The 4789-nt window shown below is 44.2% G+C and overlaps 1 pseudogene; it reads right to left on the bottom strand.

Annotated features, from left to right (window-relative positions):
• Window positions 1-2427: 2427 nt before the first annotated feature.
• LOC134937842 (5S ribosomal RNA) lies at window positions 2428-2546 on the bottom strand (annotated as a pseudogene).
• Window positions 2547-4789: the final 2243 nt, after the last annotated feature.

The following is a 4789-nucleotide window of genomic DNA, read 5'->3' as shown; positions in this document are numbered from 1 at the left end:
ACTCCCCCGTTTCCCCGGCCACTCCTGCGTTTTTTCCGGAAACGGTAGCGTTTTTTCCCGCACGCCCATAAAACGGCCTGTTTCCGCCCAGTAACACCCATTTCCTGTCAATCACACTACGATCGCCGGAGCGATGAAAAAGCCGTGAGTAAAAATACTATCTCCATTGTAAAATTACTTGGCGCAGTCGGAGTGCGAATATTGCGCATGCGTACTAAGCGGAATTTCACTGCGATGCGATGAAAAATACCGAGCGAACGACTCGGAATGAGGGCCCATGTGCACTGCAGGGGGGGCAGATATAACATTTGCAGAGAAAGTTAGATTTGGGTGAGTTATATTGTTTCTGTGCAGGGTAAATACTGGCTGCTTTATTTTTACACCGCAATTTAGATTTCAGATTGAACACACCCCACCCAAATCTAACTCTCTCTGCACATGTTATATCTGCCCACCCTGCAGTGCACATGGTTTGGACCAACTGCTAACAAAGTTGCTGCTACAATCAGGTCTGAATTACCCCCTAAATCACTTTGTGGCTTTCAATAAAGGGTAATTCAATCGACAGCTCACAATACACTGGATGACTCAATGTGGTTTAGGCCTAATTCAAACAGTGGTTGATAAATATTCTGATTTATAATCACTCTAATTACAGTGATGCAAATATTAATTAGTGCAATGTTCACTGAAGAAGAATAGGTCAAGACAAAGAATAATTTGCAAACAAAACAGATTAAAGCCACTAAGGCCCAGAAAAAGTACAATCTCTATTTTTCCTCAATATCCCTACACAGTTCTGATCTTCACCGGCAATTAGAATAATGTTGGAGATCATGGATCCTACAGTATCATAGTGTTGCCCTGGAGTTCTTAGGTTTAGACTGAACTTGTTGCACAATGGATTAAGTGCCTCTTTAAAAAAATATAAATCCAGGAATTAGATACCTGACTCTCTGTGTCAGGGTAGACAGTGTTACTGTATTCCAATTATACACACGATTTGTGTGGCAAATGTACCTTTAGGTTCCAATTTAGTGAAATGTCGCTGTGCTGATTGTCCAAAATAAAAAGTGTCTTTGTGCTGATTGCGCTGCCTTTAAAACAGGAGTCATATCTGTGTTATGCCTCCAGGCACACCTCTCAATGTGGTAGCTGCGCGGTGTATTTGTGTGAGGAAAAAGGGGGTTTAGCACTTACCCTCCTGTAGTTCAGTGATTAACACTGTCTCTGTACCTCACTCAGACTTTCAATAGCTCCTCCGTGCCGTCTGTTTCCATGCGGCGTCTACAACTTGCTCAAAATGGCTGCGACATCTGCGCCTCTGCTTAGGCCTGGCAGCTTCCAGTTCCCGGCTGTGGTGTCCCATGCCCGATCTCCTGGCTCTCATGACTCTCTTGCAAGCACCCAGCTGCCTTAGGTCTGCAGCGTAGCTAACAGCCGCCTCCTGCGTGACCGCCTGGCTCTCCGGTTCCACCGTTCTGCTCTGCTACTCACACATGTTTCTCTTCACCGCAATGGCTCCAGCTCCAACCCCACGTCACACTCTCTACTTTCCACAAGGCTCCACTTGCTTCTTCAGCCCATTTTTGGGGGCTTGCTGCAAATATTATGTATCACCTGCTGCGATCCACCATTTCCGCCCAGTTTCTATGATGGATGGGATGCTGCCCGATCATTCCCAATATTGTTTCTCACAGCTACCGCAATCCTTTGATTGTGGTATCCCATTGTAGCCTATGGTTTACACATCGCGGTATCTAAATCTGGCAGGGTTCCTCAGGATCTCTTGTCTCTGAATTATTCAAGTGATACAGCCACCCAATAGGATCACATATTGCAAGGTGATTCTAGGTGGTAAGATTCCACCCAGAACGCAATCTGTGATAAATGAGCCCCTACTGGCAATGGAAGAAAGAAAAAGCTCTTGTGTGGGCGCACTCTTTGAAAAACAAGGAAGAAAAGATTTTTCAATTAGAGAAAGATAATGTTAAAACATATATTTATTAATCACTTATGATTTAAAACAAAATACCCTTCTACGATCCGATGAAAACACAAAAAAATTTTTTTGTAAGTATGCAAAAGAATGTTCAAAAGTGTTAAAAATGTTCTGGTTATTAAATCTTGAGGTTGCAGACACTGGATAGTCTAACAGCCGTTTCTCCTGACCAGTACAGTTGTTCTGTATTAATGGGACCCAGGGAGGAGGTCAGTGTACATATTTTAACATAGAAAGACCACTAGATTAGGTCAATTGCTATGTACTTTACTGATTACCACTAGCGCCAACAGGCATGCATACCGAATGTATGTCAAAAAGGTCCAAAAGAAGAGAAGGATATGAAAAGGGAGAGCAGAAATAAATACAATTAGTGGTGATACTGCTGTTGGTGTCCACCCTTCTGGGGAAGGGGAATAGTTCCTGTCCTACAACACCGGGTATTCCCAGGGAGTCTCCCCTCCCGGTACTGACCCAGCCCAACGCTGTTTAGCTTCCAAGATCGGACGAGATCGGGCATGGGCAGCGTGGTATGGTAGTAGGAAGGATATCTACCAATGAGAGTGCACCTATATATGAAAATAAAGAGTAACAGAAAAGATAGAATGTGTAGTGCGTGGATCTACTTTCCACGTTAGGCAGGGTAAAACAGCTGTCACTCAGTGGCGCCGTGTACCCTGGATCGGGATGAGAGTCCACTAGATGATAGGCAGATAGTAACGAGAAGTAGGGAAAAAATGTAAAGTTAAATGGACCATTATACTATTAAGGGAACCAATGTCCAATAACGGGATAAATGAATCAACAGGAATTCATGATCAGGATGCAAAATGACTGTACATTCTTAGTATACACATACACTGAGTGTACGGCTGGAAAAAAAACGGAATGATTATAGGTAAGAAAAAATGCATCTGGTGAAAATGCTGTGTACAATAGGTTTGAGTCAAATTCAGTGGATAAGTAATACCAGGTAGTCCAAAACACACATTTAGTAAGCCATACTGTCTAAGTCAGATGTAGACATGCAGTATGCCAAAGGTGAAATCACCCTATAATTACTAAGGTAAATGAACTGGGTTTATGCACACAAGGAACTTATTTTGTTATTGTGTGTGTGTGACTGTCTCCTCTGACCTATACTGTGCATATGAAAAAGAGTTTGGGTAAGTGTCTCTAATACAAAAACAGCACAGTAATGGATTATACTGAGAGTAGGAACCTATATAAATACACATGTAACGATTGATATATAAGGATAAAAGCCAGTATACTCAGAGAGTCAGATGTAGTGGGTAGATGGTAACCAGTGAAGCCTCCATGGGAAGGTCCCGCTGTAGAGTCCGTAGAAAACGCGCTTCGCCCGTGGGCTTGTTCGCTTCCGGGAAATGAGCCCCTAACAGCCCATACACCACAGATACACAGGTAGGTATCCTATTAACGTCAAAGCTCTTCCGGCTGGAAAAACAGATGGATATCGCAATGTTTGGTCATTATCGCAGTATCCAATTAGAGGCCATTTTTGTCGAACAAAATTGGACCCGTTATCGTGCGATAACACATGGGATCAGGGATAAATCCCCAATCCCATGTGTTTTCACGGCGCCGGCGGCCGATTATCACGGATTATACTTTGGTTGCCAGTGCCCAGCATTGTCAATGCTTCTTCTGGAACTTCCCATATACCACATTCTAAAGTCTGCATTTTAAATTCGGACGCTGTAATTATAAAACAGCATCCTTCCACAAGTTCTCGACCATTTGGAAATGTGAGGATAAGTAGCAATATGATAGCACAAATATACAGACAGAAATTTAGGACGCTACTTTGGAAGTTGCTAATATGCAACAGGATGATAGGGAAATTTGTGCACCTGACAATAATGAATGTGTCAGATGTGAACAAGACAATGAAGCTCATTTTGATTGTAAAGATGGACCAGAACCGTAACTAGACCTTTTGGTGCCCTGTGCCAAAGAGAGAATTGGTGCCACACCCCTCCCCATTTTTTTTTTCAATAGGGACACAAGGCACATACTTTGTGGGGAAGGGGGATGAGAAGTTTGATCCCAGAGAGAGCCAATACCCTTTATTAAATAACGAGTTTTATGGCAAGAACTTACCTTTGTTAAAACTCTTTCTGCGAGGTACACTGGGCTCCACAAGGAAAGACATAGGGGTTGTAGAGTAGGATCTTGATCCGAGGCACCAACAGGCTCAAAAGCTTTGACTGTTCCCAGAATGCATAGCGCCGCCTCCTCTATAACCCCGCCTCCCTGCACAGGAGCTCAGTTTTTAGTTAACCAGCCCAATGCAGTAGCAGGAAAAGAGACGACAATGGTTAGTAGCCACATACACCACACTCTCACGACAGGAGAAGTGTCAGCGGTTAATACCATACCAACCCAAAGAAGCTAAGTGCATCAGGGTGGGCGCCTTGTGGAGCCCAGTGTACCTCGCAGAAAGAGTTTTAACAAAGGTAAGTTCTTACCATAAAACTCGTTTTCTGCTGCGGGGTACCCTGGGCTCCACAAGGAAAGACATAGGGGATGTCCTAAAGCAGTTCCTTATGGGAGGGGACGCACTGTAGCGGGCACAAGATCCCGGCATCCAAAGGAAGCATCCTGGGAAGCGGCAGTATCGAAGGCATAGAACCTTATGAACGTGTTCACAGAGGACCACGTAGCCACCTTGCACAATTGTTCAAGGGTCGCACCACGGCGGGCCGCCCAAGAAGGTCCAACAGACAGAGTAGAATGGGCCGTAATGTGAGCAGGAGCTGATAG

Source organism: Pseudophryne corroboree, chromosome 6, assembly GCF_028390025.1.
Source record: "Pseudophryne corroboree isolate aPseCor3 chromosome 6, aPseCor3.hap2, whole genome shotgun sequence".
In the NCBI taxonomy this organism is placed as follows: domain Eukaryota; kingdom Metazoa; phylum Chordata; class Amphibia; order Anura; family Myobatrachidae; genus Pseudophryne; species Pseudophryne corroboree.
Note: the sequence above shows the minus strand (reverse complement) of the source record. Positions and strands in the feature narration are given on the sequence as shown.